The sequence below is a fragment of the Pocillopora verrucosa genome, chromosome 4, assembly GCF_036669915.1.
Source record: "Pocillopora verrucosa isolate sample1 chromosome 4, ASM3666991v2, whole genome shotgun sequence".
In the NCBI taxonomy this organism is placed as follows: domain Eukaryota; kingdom Metazoa; phylum Cnidaria; class Anthozoa; order Scleractinia; family Pocilloporidae; genus Pocillopora; species Pocillopora verrucosa.
In genome coordinates, this window is record NC_089315.1 from 22,622,037 (window position 1) to 22,644,335 (window position 22,299).

The 22,299-nt window shown below is 38.1% G+C and overlaps 1 protein-coding gene across 3 annotated transcripts in view; it reads right to left on the reverse strand.

Annotated features, from left to right (window-relative positions):
- LOC131778726 (protocadherin gamma-A7-like) overlaps positions 1–22,299 on the reverse strand; it is a 56,111-nt gene that overhangs the window by 31,504 nt on the left and 2,308 nt on the right. The window lies entirely within an intron of this gene.

Here is a 22,299-nt window from a genome sequence, read left to right on the forward strand (position 1 = left end):
TAAAGGTGGTTGAGTAGCAATTCTTTTTTAATTTGAACTTGTATGATTTTCATTGCCTATTTCAAATTTCTACTCTAGTACTCACAGTTATGTCCAATAAAGCATGTGTAGTGAAAACAGGTTATAACAGTTTATAGGCAATTAACACATATAGGAAAACCACAAAACATGAGTGGACATTAGCAGGTAGTGTTTTTAAGTCAATTATTAGTTAGTTAGTAACTAAGGAACATCTACCAAAAAGAATTTGTTGTGTAAGAAATTTAAACTTTTGTGTGAACAGACTGTAATTTGTAAGTATGGTCTAAGTTGTAGACCAACAGTAATGATAATTGACTTTATACTTTTAACTCAGCCTATAGATGTAGTGTATGAGATCTGTTGTGACCATTAGGAGTTTCTGTTGTAAGGCATCAAAGATCTTAAAATTATCCTGTTAAATTTTGATGGTCTGGGCTATTTTAATTCAGTCATAGAGATAATTAACTGTTAACTATACTTCTGATTCTTAAGCTGAAACATTTCTTAATGAAAACTCGGTGTGATCACTTCAGGAAGGCAGTAATGTAAGCATGCAGTCAACTGTATGGGGACAATCTCATGAAACTGAGGAGCTTGCTGTGAAATTAAGTCTCCTAATTGTCCAGAGTTCATCAATAAAGCATGCTCAGGGTCAGCACAATTAGCCCTTTGACCCCAAAAGGGTGACTGGCATCTAACTTCTCCTTACAGTTTCACCCCTGATTCAAACATTAAGATCAAGAGAATAGAGGAAATGATTTCCAACTGAAAAAACCTTGTGTTTGTTTACAAAAAGTCATCCTTGTCTGCAGTACCACAATTGAGGACAGTGTGGGGAATGTATTCATACTGATCTTGGGGTGTAAAGGTTAAGACAAAAAAAGAGCAAATTTTCAACAGAAACTTTAAAATGCTTGTGAAAGGTGTTTCTTGAAAAATTCTACGCCCTTACAGGCAAATTTTTTTAAAACTTATAACAGGTAAATCTGCTGTTAATGCCAAGAAATCTAACATCACCAATAGGTAACATATTCACAATTTTTTCAAACAGCAGCAAAGAAGTCAGGTCAAAGTAAATATGTATCAGTGCTGGAGAAGAAAACATCATTGAGATGTGATCCAGTAAACCCAGTCAGTGATATAGTGACATGGCTATAAATAACACTGGGCTGAATCTTTATGTCTCAAAAATGACACGAATATAGAGAAGGTTGCACAGTCATTGTGGTAGAGTACAACAGGAGAATTAAGTTTAGATAATGTTTAGTTTTTACAATATGCAGGCTTTATTATTAGAGATTCATACATGTAGCTAACAACGAAAAATAAGTCCTAGAGTGTGTTAATCAAGAAACGTATCCATTCAAAATTAGAGTGACCCTATTAGGTGGATTATGACGAGTGGAATACCCTAAAACGCTGAATATCGGAATATCCTAAAATACGGAATGATCACGATAGAATATCCTACAATGCAGAATGACAGGCATCAAGAAACTTCTGTGTGTAAGTTTCATACAAGAAATTCCACATTTAATGAGATTTCCCTTTTCCTTGTTTCAGGATAGTCCTCTAGGTCAACACTTCTTGTCCTCTTTACTCCTTGTTCAAGTCGAATAAGGTGACGGTTTGTCTAAACAAACTAAAATGTTTTGTGCGTGAAGAAATGCGAGAAAAAATTCACATCCGTTGTTTATGGTAACTCGAAAACAGCACTAGTTATTTTCCTGAATTGAACCGAGGCAAATCTATATTGAGTTCCAATTTCTTTTGATGAAGGGAGTCACACTAACCAGTGGCCATGGTGGTTGGGTTAAAAGTGAAAGACTCAAATGTCATTCCTGCGAAACATTTTGGCGCACAAGTAAAATCGTAATTAAAAAGGCTTGAAACTCAAGAATATCCAAGATTTTTTACTCTTCATTCATTGTAATAGCCACCAAGAGTTTTTTCTTTAAGACTTGATTCCTCACCGTACGCAACAATAGTTACGAGCTGTATCACATCAATATTTATATGTAATTGAGTTTTACATGTGTAGAATAGACCATAGACACACAAACACTGTGCGGTAGTGAAAGACTTTACATTGCTACAGCGTTACAAAATAATGTTAGATTCAGTTTTTTGATACTACACAGTAAGATATTTTTACTGATGCCTATCATTCTTTGACTAGGGATATTCCGTCATTATGCGTTTTAGGATATTCTGTCATTCCGCATTTTAGGATATTCCTTCATTCTGCGTTTTAGGATATCCTCCTACTCCGCCACTCTGCCAACCTTGTAGCAATGGTCAAAATGACTTTTATAATGCAGGTAAAGCTCTGTATTCGTCGGCTTTCTGTAGACTCCTCTGCCGAGTATAGTGCCGTTCTTTGCGGTTCTCTTCAACATCAGCATCACTCAGTAAGATTTTCATCCTAGAGAATTAAGTGTCATTTAATAACTTTGATGTATACGTTCGCGTCTTCCTCACTGACCTCACTTCAAATACTATGCTATAATTGCCTTTGCAATCAAATCGAATGATGACCTTCAAACTCTACTAAAGGTGAAGATTTTGCGCGTTACTTCCCTGATTTTTTGAAGGATGACACGGTGATCCCCTAGCGCAAATTCAGTTTCTCACGTTCTGTTTCGGCGGGTTCTACTGGGTCCCACGTTAAACGTCTTACCATGGAATCAAAGCATTTGCAGGCCCTCCAAAGTATTTGCTATAATTTGAAACTGACCTGATTGTCCGTGCTTGTTTAGAATTGGAGAAATACGGCCTTTTTCGCTTAACGTCTCCACAACTGTGAAATCTTCGTCTTCTTTCATGTCAAAGTAAGTTATATGCATAGCTTTCCACTATAAATTCGGGGCTGACATGCAATACCGCTTCTAAAGGCATTTTCGAAGTATTTTGGGATTGCCAAACTCCCGGGTATTCTGAATAGACCATTGAACCTCTAAGAAATTGATATTTATTTGCAACATTAGTTTACTAAGAAGGGAAACAAAAAATTGTCAGATTGGTTAGTTAGGAATCTGGATATATAGTTAATATATTGGATCTGACGTAGATGGCGTAAGGCGCAGCGATAAACCTTTCGAAATATAATGTGATTTATGTAGACTTGTTTGATGTGTTATGGCCACTCGAATCGCCTACTAGGTTTATCTTGTGTCTAAAATCTACATTTTGCATTTATTTTGAAGAATCGAACTGTTTCAAGATATTAGATTTTCACTGATGGTTTACTGCCTAGATTAAAATAATTATTGGATTTCCGCATGTTGAATTAAATTACATACGAGAACATTCATCAAAGATCAAGCGTCTATCCTTACGGCGGAATCATTTTCATTGGATCACAGAGTATATTCAGTATTTGGAGTATTTTTAATTTTTAATTTTGGTTAGTTTGGACACTTTAAGTTAATTTTGGAAATAACTTCTTTAGGTCCTCCATTAGCAGATTCTGAAGTGCTGAATACCCTAAACTTTAAAAATGAAGTTGACGCATGTGAGTATGTGTGTGTCTCTCCATTCTTTTAATCACTTCTCCTGGTGATGCACTAATCATTCGATTTTTCACTTCAGTTATTTGTTTGAAAATTCTTTGATGGTGTAAAGAAAGGGATTACACTATGATTGGTCAATCTATCGCCTTCACCACTCCCAAAAAGCCATGGCCGACGGCTCGTCAAATAAATGTATCTGAGCTGCTAACGAGAACAATAACGTCTGATTGCTGGCGGCGAGAGAAAACGCAGGTATTTGTAAGTTTAACCGTTGTGTTTGCTTAAAAACAGAATAGCCTAATGAAAAATTATGTTTCTGACTGACTGATTTGCATCAATCATGCAAAAGTTTTCAATTTTTCTTTCAAGTCACCGCCAGAATTAAGCGTAGACAAGGCACTGCTGTTTGGTTCGAATTCAATAGAGCTCTAAAGGAAAATGAACCTCTTTTAAACCCCTTGAACGGAGATAAAAAGAGCACAGTTACACTAAGTGATGTTCTGCAGCGTTAACTTCTTCTCTTTAAACTTTTTTATTTACACGATATCGGGGCAACTCTCGCCGGGGAAGAGTTGTAACGATGCTAAAAGTAATATCGGATTGAAGGCTGCAGTCATGTGCTCCGAAACAGGGAATTGCACGTGTATGTTTGGAAAGCTTGATGTAACAGTGAAATGCACTTCTGTGGGCGACGAACTTTATAAAATTGCATCTGGACTTCCACGAACGACAACGCACTTGTAAGTAGCAAAGAGTGAACTTTTTCTGAATTTTAGTCCACTGGCTGCAAAGGAGGTTTTGTTCCTGAAATTGTTTCAGTTATATGACTTAATATGTATAGAACTATTTTTTTTACGAATTTTGAAGAAGCCCGAATTTTCACCCGCATTGACACACACTTGTATGTATTACAACACCAATGCTACACTCAAAGCAACTGGGAGGTGAGTCATCCCACTTTTCTCAACTGCATCCCTATCTCGCTCCTTTTTGCTCTTTTAAGTCGTGTGCTCAGCTAATTAGTGACTTGTATTTCTCATCCTCATAAGCATGTCTCGTTTACCGCAAAGAGATCAGAGATTTCCTTTCAGTGAGAAAGTTAACTGATTTGGGATGGGGTGAACGGTTACGAGCTAAAATATCTTTAATTGAATTACCTTTCCCAGCCGATACATACTTATCTGTCGTTGCTATTCTCATTTCGAAAGAATCCTGAGGAACAATGGAATATCCAACCTTTGGCCACTGGCTGTACTCAAAGACTTCAAAGCTCTACAAGTGTTGTAAGTAAACTGACTATAGTTGATAATTGTGATAACATCAATAATGATAAAAGTAATTAGATTGACATCAATGGTGATAAGGTGGTTATAAACTGATATAAACTAATTAGAGACACCATGGAAAAGTGTCTTTAAACTGGGACAAGTTCTTTCATAGAATAATCTATAAGAAAATCTTCCAGGAATGTTACAAATAACTGTATAAAATCCTCCCAGAAATCATGAACAACAAATTACGAAAGTATTCTACACTGTAAGACGGGGGCGAGTTTATACAGAACCTGTGATGCTTCGTCGGTGGGGGTATCACAATCGGGATATATCAACTGAGCTAATTAAGGTAATTGACCACCAAAGGTTTTAGGATCTCTTTTGGGTGGCTAACTCACTTTAAAAACGCAATATGAAACTTGGTATGAAAGTTATTTTTAGGTATGGTGGCGCACCCGTAACTTATCCCGTATCTTCTATTTCCAAAAGACCCAACAATACCGGCAATCCGGTTTCGCTTGTCCTCCCTTGCCGTATTTACATATTTAGTGCTGCAATGGAGATCTAATCACCCTAGGTGGAAAAAAGTGTGAAAGTGTCATATAATGGAACAAAGTCTAGTCAAAAACGGTAAATTACGATAGAATTGCATTGAAGAAAATATCGTTTAAATGCGATCGTGAATTGGGATTGAAAAAGCTCACGGAAAAGAAAACCGTGATTTGTTTTGAGTCTTCTTTTCGTGTAAATGTCTCAACTTTGCCCTTGATGCTTTTTTTCTTTCAAAAGTGCATTTCTCCAAGCTTCGCTTGGAACGAAAACGTGTATTTCAGTTGTTACCAGACTTATTTGCAATTATCATCTCTCTCTTTTTTCGGGCTTTCAATTTTCCCAAGGCTGACTCTGTCTACGTTTTCTCATCAGTTATAGGTTTTGCTTTCTATTGGCGGTGCCTGAACGGTATACCAACACCCTCTCGAATTATCGGACTCTAGGGCTACCACTCCTTGGGTCTTATATTAGGACTACCTATCTTTCCTTTGCTATCTCCAACGCTTCTCTTCACTTCTCAGAACAAAGGAACAATGTTTTTTTCATTATTAGTGATATGTAGGTTTGGTCCCGCCTCATTTTGTGACCGAACAGTTTTAGTTTCATATGTTAAGTTGTTTTCGGGACAGCTGTTTTGATTCTTCTCTATTTTGCGGCTCAATAGATAATGCTTTTTATCGTTCTCTTTCATCCGGCATTGTCGGTAAGAAATGATGAATCACCTCTCGTTGTACCGCCGGAAACGTCAATGTAGCTAATGACCGCAAACGAAAATGTGCCGATAAACTTTGGAGCTTTCAGAAAGAAAATGTACTGTATGTTAGAAAATTGTGCGTATCGGGAAAAGAGACTTAAAAGTGTTGTAGCACACCCCACCCATCCCCAAAAAAACCCTACCGCATGCGTTGTTGAAGTCCTAAATGTAATAACTGTCCTGAATGTAATAAAGTCCTAAATGTAATAACATTTAGTCAGTATTAGAATAAGGTTTTGTAGCCAATGCTTCTCAACCTACGTCTTTAACAAATAAAAAGCCGCTGATTAATATCAGTGAGCCCGCAATATTCCATAAATATTGGTCAGAGGATTCTTTGGTGCAACAGCTGTCACTTTAACATCTCAATGTTAGCGCAGTTAAACGATTGCATAGGAGGCTTATTACATTTAGGATCGAACGTTATTACATTTAGGGCTTTATTACATTTAGGACCAAATGTTATTACATTTAGGACTTTATTACATTTAGGACTTCAACATGCGTAAAATCACTGACTTTATTTCTTTTATGGGTACGTCTGCTCAATCTGCTTTAAATATGTATTGTTTTATTTTTTCAATTGTAATCGTCACTTTCCATTTGTATCAATCTGGCCACTCACAATCCAGGGATCTTCGTGACAATCGTATCACTACCCCAGGCAGCTTTCAGGTGGAAAACATCATCGGACGGCTATCGAAAGTGTAAGTTTGACTTTATTACACCCTTCACCTTAAAGAGAAACTTACAACTAGGTTATGATCATAAGTAGACATCCCAGCAGGGTTGATCGTAGCTAACTAAGGCCCCGTTTACATGGAGGAAAGTTGTCCCGGGTAGAAGGGTCACTCGCCTTCCCGACCTACCCCGGGCGAGCCAACTTCTCCTACATTTCCTTACAAAACTCGGTGAGCCGTTTACATGAGAAAAAAAAAAGTTGGCTCGGCTAGAAGGGCGACCCACCTAGCCAGGTAACTCTTTTTCTTTTTTAGGGTCGCCCTCCTAGCTGGGTCAACTTTTCTCCATATAAACACTTTGGCTCGCCCAGCCGGATAAACTTTGTCAAGGCGAGACAAACAAAGCATGCGCGAGCGCCGTTGTCATCGGGAAAAATGGCGTCTAGACAAAAGTTGAGCTCATCAGGCTCGGTAAAGAAGTGGTCTTCGAGCGCAGCTCTTGTGGAGACGATTATTGACTGCTTGAAGGAATATAAAAGGCTGTGAGTTCAATGCCACTGATTTTAACGCCATCAAGGTAAAATTTTATGAAAGTAAGGTACGGAAAGTGATGGCTACGAAATATGGTTCTGAAAATTACTTTGGACCAGTCAAGAAAACAGTTCCAGAGAAACTCTTGAAGGATATGTCAAAAGAAGAATACAAGGCCTATAATGCGATCCATGACTCGTAAAGCTCTTGGCTCGGGAAAAAGGGGTCAACGTTTTTCCAACATAAACACTAGCCAAAGTTGATTCGGCTGGGAGGGTTACCCTCCTACCCCGGACAACTTTTCTTCATATAAACGGGGCTTAAGTTGAATATTGCGATTACTTTCATGTCACAAATATGCGTAGTAATTACATATTAGGGACACAGGGAGCAGAGTTGTCACATTTGGATGTATTTATAGTCAGATTTATCGTTCGTTCAATTTTAGCGCACCTGATCTTGTTGCTTGATCGTCGAAACTGGCGAACTCGTGATATTGGTCTGTGTCTATTAAGTCCTCTTCATGAAGGGGACGATGACTGCACAAAGTATTTTCTGCGAGCTTAGCTCTAAAAGAAACAAGTTTCCAAGGCCTTATTTTTTGTGGGTAGTGCAGTACTTTTCCTCCTTGTATCATATTGTGTATGTAGGAGTGCGTGCGTCTATGAGTGTTCATTAACGAACAGGTTCGCAGCAAGCCCATAAAATATGCTGTTGAAACGAGGAATAAGAAATGATGAATAGTTGCTTATGATTAGAAAGTGGGGTAAAGGAGTACTACATGACAAAATTGACTATGTATGTATTCCCCAATGCAATGTCTCCTTTGATCTGTGAGTAGGGTTTGCTTAAGCTTATCCCTAAGATTCAGACTTTTTAGCAGTGGTTCTAGCAAGGAGCGCTCAGCTTTGTCAACACTCAAGGCTGATCCGCTAATTTCGAGGACATCATTTTTCTCTTTCGATATTCGATAGCTCTGGCCTATATGACTTACAATATTGTAGTCAAGTGTTGGAAAACTGATAAGTTTTACGCGTGAATCTAGCCACTCAAACAGTTTCAGAAACTTTTGGGAATTTTTGTTCTACTTTGTTCTTTTATAGAAAAGAAAGAACTTCAGAAAGTAGACTTAGCATAACTGATAAGAAAAAACCTATTAGATTTAGTTATTTATTGTCTGAACAAAATTCTTCTTCAAGTATCTTCAGGCATATACTTTTGTAAATGATCAGTTGCGTTTCAGATAAAAGCCATGTTCAAGGAAATGTTTCATAATTTTTCTTTGTCGTAAAAATTGCAGTCAACATGTAAGTATGGAGTCACGCTGTAGTAATCATTACACTTTAAAATAGCTGTTGATCGTTCAGCTTTGTGCTATAAAGCTCAGCTTTCAGCCTTTTTTTACGTGTCTCCTAAAAGCAGTCATTTCTCGTTTTCTTGGTGATCTTATGATAATCTTAACTCAATCCGAATCTACACACTCCATTGACTCTTTCATTAACAGATTGGGTTTCCCGCCCAGAAGATTTCAAAAGGAGTTCTCCCGCCAAGTTCCTTCTTGCATTCGACGTTCAAATTCCGGGTTCAGTCATTTAGATTTGCCGCCCAATTTACCCCTTTCTTTCCCAAGATTATTAAGTCGTAAATAACCTTTTCCCCTCGTTGTCTGTGCGATCTTTCTACCTTTCCTTGTAGGTGGTAAGGCCTTCACTTGATTATTTAATCTTCAATGAATTACAAATAGGTATGACTTTTCCTTCTACCTCCAATCCTTGGTCGCTTTTTAGGCACTCTGGTGGACCATATTGGGCGTAGATCGCCTTAAGGAGTTGGGTTACATGATGACCTCATTGCAATTTTCTCCACTGGCGCTATCAAAACTACCGGCATATCGTATTTACTCGAATTTGTTTATTTTATGTGTACTGAGATTTGGAACAAAATATGATTATTTGACTGTGAATCAAGTCAAGAAAAATCAAGTAACCAAATGGACGCCGTTATTTCGAACAAACTGAATCGACAATACAGTTTTATCGAAAACCAAAAACAAAAAAACACAAATAGCAAGTTTTCAAAATGATTAAAAAATGGCGGGAAAACCGATACGATTGTTTTCACCAGTGAAAATTTCCGTCTGCGACGTGTGTTTTTCAGACGACAATGTCTCACTGTAAAAAAAAAAAAAACCCTCCAACAGTGCAAATAAATACAAATATATACAGTACGTATATGATTAAGAAATCTTTCCGCCGATTTTTTGCCGAGAGTAGATTCATTTGAAAAGCCATCTGCACAGAGAAATTGTATAATTGCATTGGCTTAAACATCAACGCACAATGATACATAACCATATTCTTGGGTGCTGATAGTCACAGCCAATTGAACAAAACTCAAACCATAAACTCCCAGCCCGTAGCGCGGGTAATCTTCGCTTGGTGTGATAGAAACTGTACTCCAATCTAGGTATAGAGCTTTGAGGACTCAAATTCATGACTTGAATATTTTTATTGTATTAAAGACCATAAAGGGTCAAGTAAATCATGGTCATAAGCTAGGTTCTGGAATATTGACAAGATTGTTCTTTCGCATCACTTTATGGGCATGAACTCTCTGAAAATATATATTTTTCCTATTAGAGTTGATGTTTGGATTTCATTTGAATTTCTGGTGTTTTCCGGAATTTACATGTTAGAAGTAAGCAAGTAATGGTTTATTAAAAGCTTATCCAATTTTGTTGGCTCTTTGTCTGTTAACTAACAAATGGTGCCAACTGAAAACTAAGATAAGTAACAACTATGACTTATTCAATGAAATGAACAAATAAGATAAAAATAAAAATTAAGATAATGGCTACTGTTTTATAAATATGCAGTGTTTACCTAGATTTTGAAAATATTGGCTACTAAGAAATTACGCAATCTACAGCTGAAACTATAATAATATTCAAACGTTTTATTTGATTTGGCACACTTTTGAAGAGGATTGGTGGCAGTGTCCTAAAGGTCTTATTTTCCATAGGCCCTACAAGCCTGTTGATATTGCTTGAGCGCAATTGTCTGCTGACATCGACTTTCTGTAGTGTAGTGGCCAGGAAGTTAGCGCAAGAGAATCAAAGTCCTCGGTAGCCGCCCTAAATCAAAAATTTCCCCAATGCCATTCGCCAAATTCCTACGAACAAACCTGCCGCAGGAAAATTGAACCTTTTGAAGCCTTGTTTTCAAATAATCTGGTAGTGGGGAGAGTCAGAGTCGTAGTTATCGAGTTGGGATAGCATCCAGGAGATCTGTGAAGTTTTGAAGTTTTCACAGCTTCCTTATAGTGTCATTAGAGGGATTAGCAACGTTATTCACGTGTTAGCCCCTCTTTCAGTCTTAATGCATATGAATACCTGAGAGCTTTCGATTTCGTAGCTGGAAATTTGCAAATCTAAATTCACGTCTTTGAAGTTGTAAATTTGACTAGTCGACATCAGCTTGTATTTAGCTTTGTTCATTTGATATCCTAGACCACGTTTTCTACTTAATAATTGTTGAATTAAGATCAGACAGACTTTTAGGAAGAACTGTTTCTTATCAAGGTGCTGAGGTGTAGAACTCTCCCAAGATTTACGTTCTGCTTTGAATGTAACGGCTTGCTTGAAATGTAACATATTTTATCTGGTCCGTTAATTTAGCTGGGCAGAATTTGATATTTTTTCACTTCTAAACACTTTACTTTTTTCACTTCTTCAACGTTTTCTTGATGACTGGAGCTGTATCTTCCATGACTGATTTTGGATAATTTTTGCTTCTTAAATAGCAATCTAAAGCTGCTTGCATTAATTTTTTAACTAGTTCGCGCTCTTCCCCATTTTTATCCCTTTTTCTTCCTTAACTAAAATGATACATTTTTACAGTTTACTGGACAATAACCCCTTAGACTGTGACTGCAAGATAACTCCTTTCCTTTTGAGAGCTGAGGTGACCGGCACTTGTGCAACTCCACCTCATCTAAGGGGTGTTCAAGTTGGCACACTTCAAATCGAGGACTTCAAATGCGGTCAGTTGGATTTTAATTTGTGTATAAAAATTTATCTAGCATAACTGAAAATAAATAACTTGGATACTAACCGAAAATGATAGGACTTTCTACCCGAAAGAGTTCATGTGGAGATTTTATCTTTTACATATTTTCAGAATGCTGCGATTTAATACGACATATGTCCCTATTACTTTCTTCTTTTATCTTTTTTTTTCCATTAATTTTTGGTCCTGAGTGGGAGGGCTGTACGGGAACATATTGGACTCAAGGACGTAACGTAGGTATCAAACGAAGAGAAACCCGTACCTTATAACCTAGGGCAAAATGTTTCCCCTTCTTGTTCGACCTAACTCGTGTTCTGAGCATTTATAAGGTGACCGTCGTTCTTTCCTATTCTTCCCTTCCCCCTTCAGCTTGCTTCCTCGCGGGTTGTACGGCTTTTTTCGGCACTGTTAACGCTATCGTGTTATGGCCCTTGTATAGACATTTTGTGCAATTTTTTAATAAAAGCGATTGTGGGGCCGTGTAGGTCATATCATTTGAATCAAGCTCGTTGAACTGGAATTTTGTACCTTCAATCGGCCGTGTGTGGGGTTCAAGAAGGACCTAATGGGAATAGGGAAATTGGCGTTGGAAACATCCCGGTAACCAAATTTCGTTTGTTGCAAAACCTAAACCTAAATATTTTTAGAGAACTCACCCAAGGATTCGTTACGTGCTAACTTTTCGAACCTTATTGTTATAGATTAAAGTAGATTTTGTAGTTTAAAGCTTTACTGTGGGTCTTTGCCATCTCAATAGGGACCCTAGTTAAACCCCGAGGTAGACGACAACGAAAACTCAGGGAGACAAAACATCCTATGCTGCCGTCATATGGTTTTCTGAAGTTTAGGTCCGGCGCTGGTAGAAAAGGTAAACACAGAGTAACTCGCAGATTCCCAACCCTTTGTTCCCTTAGAGCGAGTAGCATCTAATATCGACCGTGAATCATCCATTAAAGTCACAAGAATAAAGGAAATGATCAACAACTAAGGAAGCCCTTGATTGTTAAAACAAATTCTCACTGTCACCGCCAAAGGAAATGTATAGAGAACAACATGGAGAATTTGCGAAGGGGTAAGGAGGAATTTGCTCATGAAACATACATTTTATCTCTGGGATTAAGAGGCACCAAGAGAATATAAACTAGTTTATAAGGGAAGGTACGTTTTTTCTTGGGGGGAGGGCTGGGGCCTCAGAGGGGAGGGTCATCAGTGAAAGTGAGCACCAAAGGGGGAGGGCCATACCCTCTTTTTCAGCTATTCAAGGGGAGGGTCACACCTTTTCCAGAATTTTTAATGGGGATTTTTGTGATGTTATTTTCATTTTTTCTTTAACAGACTAAGTTTTTTCTTTTCAACTTGTTTCTTTTAATTCGGTAGTGAGGGGAGGGTCACACTTTTGTCAGTCACCTAAAAGTGGGGGGTGGTAGGAGTTTTTTAATCAAAACATGAGGGAGGGCCAACACTTTCTTTTGGAAAAAATACCAAAATTCCCCAGCCCTCCCCCCCCCCCCCAAGAAAAAACGAACCTTCCCTAATTTATTGGAATTATATATGAGATTATGACACTGTCTCCAACAAATCACTTAAACCTCAGAAAATTGTCCGTCTTCGGACAGAAATTTTGCGTCTTGCTTGGTGACTAAACCCCTTACCACGGACATTTCAAAAAGTTTTTCCATCCCTTTTTTATCTCCTTGCGACTTTTATCAACAATCAGGAGTTGTTCGAAAGGGAATTTTGGACTTTCGATGGGTTGCTTCTCGGACGACAGAGCTTGTCTGTCCTGCATCAAATCAAGATGCTTTTTGTTTGTGTGAAGGCCAACACTAACTTAATTACAATAGCAGCACTGTGTTTTATCCAGCACGGCATATGATCGAGATTGCCTTGTGATCGCTTATTTGATGAAAGTCGAAAAAAATTGTTCAGTGATATTTTATTTTTTGTTTCAACCACCGCGAAGAAGATCGTTTCTTCGCCTGTTTTCGCGTATACTTCACTATTAGCTCAAATGGTATTTTCCCGTCGCTATTGGTCAGTTTTTATTAACTGTGCCGTTCTAACATCTCAGTTTTTCAATATCTGACCTTTTCCCCTTATACAACCCTTGAGAATAGATTTAAAAATTTACACAATTCCACTTTGTAAGTTTGGTTTTGTCACATACGAATTTTAAAGTTGAAAAGGTGGGTTCTACTTATTTGGAGAATAGAGACTGCAAAATTCCTTTCAAGGGGTCTTTTGGGGATAAAGTGAATTTTTTATTTTGCTTTCTGCAAAGGCAAAGGAATGCTTTATGCGCGAATTTTTTGTGTAGCTACCGAAAAGTATGTAACAGAGGTTATGCGTTCCTCAATTTGGTCTATCCAGACAACAAACACGAAAGCCTTCACAATTTATTTCATTCTTATTTCAAGCGAGAAGATAATTCGTTTTTCTCATTGGTAAACTAATGTAATGAAACATAATGTAATTCTTTCCTATATCTAGTAACTCACTGTCTTACTTTTTTTGTGATAATGAACACCTTTTTTAACCCATTGAAATATAATCATTTTACGTATGCGGTACAGCTTTCATGTCCCTATGAAAAGATGCTTTCTAGCTGACAAACTAGTGCCATTAAATTTGTCAGGCTCATCTCACAGATAATATGGTGATATTCATTAATGTTTGAGTTTCATGGAAGATGCCATTTTGGGTCAGATGGCGCAATACGACTGCCACTATATCCATCAAACAAAAGCTCTTTAGTGCGCACGATTCCCAAGGAATTATGCGGATAATAGCGGCAGCCGTAAAGCGTCGCACGATTCAGCAAGGCGATATGCATTAACGTTCAGTTCTCACTTACCCATTTATGTCAACAAATTTTAATTTGAAAGATCAATTTTGATAATTAAATGACAATTAAACAAAGAAATAAGCAATCAGCGACATATTCTCGATGAACATTGAAAGAAAAAGACAAATGACATGATCACTGTTTTAAATTTACAATTTTTTGACGGTTGTGATAATTGTTTTTCCTTTAGCTCCATCTCGAGCTCCTTACCTGGTAACTGCACACAGCCCCAGTTCAACGAGTCTGGTAGTAGAATGGAGTCACCTGTCGGAGAAACAATTTCGAGGGAAACCTATTGGTTATAATATCATATACTTCCCAGTTGGCTCAGAAAGGGACATTAATTTTCTGCAGGTGAAATACCCGGTGAACACCACGACACTGACTTACCTGGCTGTTTATACCAAATATTTTATCAATGTGTTAGCAGTAAGCTCTGGAGGAATAGGACCTGGAAAAGCCATAACCACCCGAACAAGCGCAGCAGGTACCCTTCATTAAAAACAATTCAGCAGTTTCTTCATGACTTTGGGAACAAAAAAGATTAATGACTATTCCCCACTTTCGCAAAAGACTGAGGTTCAAGTTTCACTTATTCTTCATAAATGAAATGCCAAGACCAGAAAAACATTTGATATCTTACATTTCGCCACATTAGAATAATTAAGATGTGTCACACATCGGGAAATCTTCTTGATAAGCCCCCATTTAACAACTAATTGGATGCAGGTATATAAAAGCCCGGAAGCTCCAGGTTATAGATTTTGGCTAGCTGCGAAGTACTTTGTTATCATCTCTTTCAGCTCCATCCCGGTCTCCCACCTTGATAACCGCCAACCCCTCCAGTTCCACGAGTTTGGTGGTAAAATGGACTCGCCTGCCAGAGGAACATTTTCAAGGACAACCCATTGGTTACCAAATCACCTTTCATTCAGTGGATTTAGAAAATTATCATAATATTGTACGAGTGAACCACACGAAAAGCACCACAATACTGACCAACCTGACTGTTTACACCATGTATTTCATTTCTGTATCAGCGGTGAGCTCCGGAGGAGTAGGACCTGCAAAAACATTAAAAGCTCGAACAGGCGCTGAAGGTAGAAGGCGTTAGCTTGGTTTTCTGTATTAAACTACCTTTGTCCTCTTTCCAGGAAAAAAGGACCTTGGATGTCCCAATCATACTGAGCCAAAGTGTTTATTTATAAATTAGCTTTTAAAATCAAATGGGCTGAGGCTTCCTTATTTCCTTCTCCGTCTTGGGGCTTTTTAGTTGTGACGATAATTTTTCTAATGTTGACGTCTTTTCTTTTAGCTCCTTTACGAGCCCCTGGTATATTAACCACCTACAGTCTCAGTTCTACAACTGTCAAAGCAAAATGGAATCACCTATTGGATGGTGATTTTCAAGGAGAACCCATTGGTTATATTATCACTTTTCAACAAGTTGAGTCAGAGAGTGATAGAATTGTTGTGAGGGTGAACTACACGACAAATACCACAACTCTGACCAACCTTGTTGTGTTTACTATGTATGTCATTAATGTGTCAGCGGTAAGTTCTGGAGGAATAGGACCTGCAAACACAGCAAAGGTTCGAACAGATGCAAGCGGTAGGAAAATTTAAGAGCAGCATTTTCTTAGCTCCATTTTATTATACCCCAAAAAGAGTTGATAAAAAGTTAATTAGTCAATTTGGAAACATCCTTAATTTTTTGAAGATATTAGGCTTCCCTTTTCCCTTAGATGTCAAAAATTGATGGTATCACTTTCATTAATATTCTTATTATACCACGAGTGTGCTCATATGGTTAGTTTGAAGTATAACCTACCAATTTTTTCCGGGTCTTTACCTGTGATAATCAAGGAACAGATTCTGTAGTTGAGCTGTTTGGTAATTACAAGGCATGGGTGTCTTCAAACTTAGGTCACTCATTTGATAATGTAACATTAAGCAACACAAAGCCTTTCAAGGGGGAAGGCGCAAAAGGGTTTTGTAAGCAAACATAATTTCTGTAAGTGTCACAAGGAACCATTCTAAAGGGCTGCTGCGTTTTGATTTTTTAAGGATTTTTAACCTCTTTTCTGATTGAGGTCTCAGGTAAGCTTTTTATGGTTCAAACACCGTTACGGTTTTAATGGAGCTGTATTTCGTCATGTAAATGTCATTGAAATAGTACCATTTTTAGGAAGAATATTAGACATTCGACTTATTTGCTGATTAAGAAAAGCTTGAAAATTCTTAGTCAGATGGCAAAGTGTATAAAATGTGATTTCAAAAAGGAAACTTTACTACGTTTTATGCTTGATTACCTGTTTTTTGTCCCTGCAGTGTGACGTTACCAAACTTACATTACGTTGGAGTATTCCTTTTATAAAAATTTTCAAGACCATGGTATTCTTGTTAATCTTTTTCTTATTTATAGCTCCTTCCGAAGCTCCTGACCCGGTAGCTGCAACAAACGTAAGCTCTACAAGTCTAGTTTTAGAATGGAGTCACCTGCCAGAGGAACATTTTCAAGGGAAACCCATTGGTTATATCATCACATACCACACAATTAACTCGGATTGTGACAAAAATGTTGTGTGGGAAAACGTCACGAGAAATGCCACAACACTGACTAACCTGACTGTTTATACCGTGTATGTCATTAATGTGTCAGCGGTGAGCTCTGGAGGAATTGGACCCACAAACACAGTGAGAACTAGAACAGACGCAGAAGGTAATTTAGTTTCTCGTCAAAAAAAATTTGCATTGTACTTTGTTAAGTAACAAAAATAAACACTTTCAAGTCGACCGAGGGAATCGTGGTCATTCATAGCCGTGGACTCGGCCTTTCATGTTTCTGATTAATAAGTCTCCTAAATAATCACTCAATGTCAATTTTTACTCCTTTTTAGCTCCTGTTCGTGCTCCTGGTTTGGTAACCGCTCACAGCTTGGGATCCATGAGTCTGTTAGTAAAATGGAGTCACGTAGCGGAAGGAGATTTTCAAGGAGAACTGATTGGTTACGAGATTCAATTTCACCCACTTAATTTAGAGTTAAAACCCAATTGTATGAGCGTAAACTACACGACAAATACCACAGTACTGACCAACTTAATTGTTTATACCATGTACGTAATTAGTGTGTCAGCGGTGAGCAGTGGAGGAATAGGACCTGCGAACACAGCAAAGGCCCGAACAGACGCACGCGGTACGAAAATTTTATAAAATCATTTAATAGCTTTCCGACATCTCTAATGAATTAAAAACCTTCTGGGAAGATAATGGTGTTAATTACATTAACGCGCGCACATGTTTACCATTTCTTCCATCTTCTAAAGGGATGGGATCCCTTTTTGGGCACTCAGTTTTTGTACCCTACGAGAACTTGATTTCTTTGCTACCAATAGCCATTTTAAGGAACAAGATTTCATATTTTACGTCGGTGCTCTGAAGTAATCTTCAATTTACGCTTATTTGCTGTTTATCCCTTTTTTTATCGCACCAGGCTGGTCACTAAGAGATATAACTTAAACAGTTTTAATAAAAAGCAGCCCAGAAATCACAAAAGGAGGAAAGCCAACTGTGTATCGAGTGCGATTGTCGAACTACTAAGATACTCTGAGAGAAACAATGAATAGCACTAGGAGACATCGGGTAAAAATTGGGTCAAGATCGGAATTCTTTATCGTTACAGTCACTCATTCGATTGTTTCGACGACATATGTAGCTTCACCCGTTATATTATTGATAATTTGTGTTTTCTCCGCCAAGCCACCTATCTTCGTCTAAGTTGCATTAGTCAGGTTGTTTTCTTTCACTTGTCTGGCCACACGTTGTTAAGTCGCTCGTAATCTTTCCAATCTTACTGTTATTTTGTTAGCTCCATTCCAAGCTCCCCACTTGGTAACCGTTTACAACTCCAGCTCCACAATCCTTGTGGTCAAATGGAGTCAACTGCTGAATAAAGATTTTCAAGGAAAACCGATTGGTTACAGAATCACTTATTACTCAGAGGAGTCAGAGAATGATGCAAAACTTATAAGCTTGAATTACACAACAAATATCATAACACTGACGAACCTGACTGTTTATACTATGTACGTCATTAATGTGTCAGCTGTAAGCTCTGGAGGAATAGGAACTGCAAACACAGCAAAGGCTCGAACAGATGCAAGAGGTACTGAAAGTAGCCTTCCTCTCTTGATCAATGAGATCGAGGGAGACTTGTTCTAAAGTAGTATTATATAAAATTAATTTTTTTCAAATCTTCAACAATTAAAGTTCGGCAACGATAATTTTTTGAAGTCAATGTTTTCTCTTTCAGCCCCTGTTCGAGCTCCTGGCTTGGTTACTGCCCACAGTACAAGTTCTACGAGTCTGATAGTAAAATGGAGTCATCTGCTAAGCAAAGAATTTCAAGGAATACCAATTGGTTATGAAATCAACTATCATTCTGTTAGTTCAGAGTTAGACATCAATTATGTGAGAGTAAATTATACTTCGAATACCACAACACTGACTAACCTGACTGTTTACAACACGTATGTCATTAATGTATCAGCGGTGAGCTCTGGAGGAATAGGACCTGCAAATACAGCAAGAGTCCAAACAGATGCAAGAGGTAGGAAAATTCAAGAACAGCATTTTCTTAGTTCCATTGTACCCCTGGAAAAAACGGAAAACTCTATGGAAAGATGAAACATAGCAGTTCGTAAACTTGCACTTACACGGTTATTTGTATATGGCCTATTTGCGTGAATTATGAGCAGACATAATATGGTACAGTTTTTGATACATTTATGGAGAACCATGGAGAACTTGAATTTTTGCTTTCTTATTGAATCACAACAAATTTTGTTTATTAAATGAAAGTCTCCGATAAAGAGCATATAATACACAACAATAAGACGATGGACTTACGCTCGTTTGTGGGAAAATGTTGGCGAAAAAGCACGACGGGCGCTGAGATTATCCATGCTAAACCATTTTTTTTTACGGTAATTCCTAACGTGTACCAACTTTCGCTGGCCTATTTACAACCACACCCATAAAACGCTTGGGTTTTATCTCTCATTGTCAACGTTTATCATTCACGTTTGAAAATTCCGTAATTTTTTGAGAGAAGAAACTTTCCTCTTTTCCTTCTATATGTCACATGCTATCTTGTTCATTATTTTATCTCGACTTTTCCCGGGAGGGTAATTTTAAATACCACTGCTTATACATGCTGCGGCTCAATGCATGAGTTTTCCTATTATTAGGCCTCCCTGCTGATATGACTTGCCAATCTTTTGTAAGTATATGACCGTGGTAATTAAGGAACATACTCTTACTCCAGTTCTGTATTTTGTATCTGGTATAATTCATTTACCAGCTCCATCTCAACCCCCGGGCCTCATAGTCGCTTACAGCATAAGCTCCACAAGTTCGACAGTAGAATGGAGTCAATTGGTGGAGGAACAGTTTCAGGGACAGCCCGTTGGCTACCACATCAGATATTATTCACGGCCACTTGGTCCAGAAAGTGAAAAGTTTTTGAGAGTAAACTACCAGACAAATACTACAATTCTGACCAACCTGACTGTCTACACCATTTATGAAATTTTTGTGTCAGCGGTGAGCTCAGGAGGAGTGGGACCTGAAAACCAGGCAGAGACACGAACAGATGCAGAAGGTAGACGAGAACTTGCCTTATGATAACGTAACCCAAAAAGAGTCTCAGACATCTTGATCAATATGGGTGATAATTTTTTTCTATGGAAATCCCTTGGATTCACCTTGTTGTTACATTTCAATGTTCCTTGTTATAGGCTGGTATTCAGCCTATATTATTTCGTATATAATAGGTAGTAGTTTCAGATTTGTTAGATTGTGAGGTGTTTTATCTCTTCTAGCTCCATTTCGAGCTCCTGCCTTGGTTATCGTTCACGGCCTCAGTTCCACGAATTTGTTGGTAAAATGGAGCTACCTACCAGAGGAAGATTTTCAAGGACAACCTATCAGTTACATCATTACTCATCACCCAGATAATTTGGAGAGTGACACTTATTCCGTAAGTGTAAACTATACGACAAATAGCACAACACTGACCAACCTGAATGTTTATACCACGTATGTCATTAATGTGTCAGCGGAGAGCTCTGGAGGAATAGGACCCGCAAACACAGCAAAGGCACGAACAGGTGCAGAAGGTAAGGAGGGGTTGAAATGGCTGTACGAGACGGTGCTGTTTCCAAAAGACCTTTCTTTGAAGGGAGAAACACGAAAAGACCTTTTTAAGGAATTTCATACCTCTCTGGAGTTCATTAGGCGATCAACTTCCTGGTAACCTTTGGAATGCTTTTTGTCATTTGCTGTCATTCAGCTTTCTTGTTGGATATGAAAAATGTCTTAAATTTTGCATCTTATTTAATAAGTAGACATGACCCATATGCGTATTAACATAAGCTGTTATCGAGGTACATATCCCCAAATTTATCAATGTTATCTTTTTTTTCAGCTCCATCTAGAGCTTCTGAAGTGGTAACTGCACATAACTCTAGCTCCACAAACCTTGTAGTGAGTTGGAGTCACCTACCGGAGAAGCAATTTAAAGGAAAACCCATCGGTTACCAAATTACCTTTCATCCATTTGAATTAGAGATTGATGTTAATTATGTGAGCGTAAACTTCGCGACGAATAGCACAACATTAACCAACCTGGCTGCTTATACTTTGTATGTTATCAATGTGTCAGCGGTAAGCTCTGGAGGTATAGGACCTGCAAACACAGTAAAAGCCCGAACAGATTCAAAAGGTACCGTAGAATCGATAATAATTTACGGAAGAAAAATATGTTCTCTTATTAAAAATAGACTCAGAATCATGACATTACTAAACAGTATTGTTCAAAGATATTCCCACATATCGACATACCTCTTGGGCCTCTTGTTTAGATATCTTTAAAATTGATTTTACTTTTGTGAACTGCAAGTGTTAAGGTTTTCAAATCTTTTGGAGTGCGAGCATATAGCGCGTTTAAAAGTTACAGGTGTTTGAAGGCAAATTTGAAGTTTTTCTCCAATTTTCTGGTTTAAAAATTTTTTTTTCAATTTATCTCAGCTCCTTTTAGAGCTCCTAATTTGGTCGTCGCCTACAATCAAAGTTCAACGAGTCTTGCCCTGAGATGGCGTCACCTTCCAGAGAAATATTTTCAAGGAGAACCCTTCGGTTACAGAATCACTTACAACCCAGTTACTTCAGAGAATGACTTAAACTTTTTTAGTGTGAACTACACGTCAAACACCACAATACTGACCCACCTGACTGTTTATACCGTTTATGCCATTAATGTATCAGCGGTGAGCTCAGGAGGAATAGGACCAGCAAAAACAGTTGAGGCCCGTACAGGTGCAGAAGGTAAGTTGGTCAATAGATAAGAACTTTCCAAAAAGTGAGCAATAACAAAGGATGTAAGAATGTAGCGGTTGGATTAAATTCACGTCATACTGAAGATGATAATTATGTACATGATTGCTCCTCCCGTTGAGCTTTCATGCAAACGAACAGGCACTTAAACCTTTGAAGGAAATTCCTCTGAGTCAACTTTTTGTAACCTAACCCAAACCCCTCGTTGAGCTCGTAACTTGGACAACAGGCACAAAGGTCAACAATCGAGGGGTAAACCTGAGATTCTTGATTGGTGCTTTGTTTTGTCTCAGCCATTAATTTGGCAGAACATCTGGCTCTTTGCAATTTTTAAAGATCTTAGATAACCGGCTTAGGAAAGAAAAAAAATGAGTCTAATAGATTTCTAATCAATATCTTCAAGGAAACAAATTAAGTATGTGTAGCTTTTTTTCTATTGTCTAGTTCCCTCTGTTGCACCTGGTCAAGTTTTGGTGACTGCACAGAGTTCCTCAAGTTTGTATGTTTCCTGGACTGCTGTTCCTCAAGAACATTGCCACGGAAAGATCCACCTGCACAAGATTTATATCAGCCTGGCTACTCAGCCAAGCAACTATATCAATTCATATTACGCGTTTAATCCAGTCGAGTACAACATTAGTGACCTCCGTGTTTTCACATTGTACGT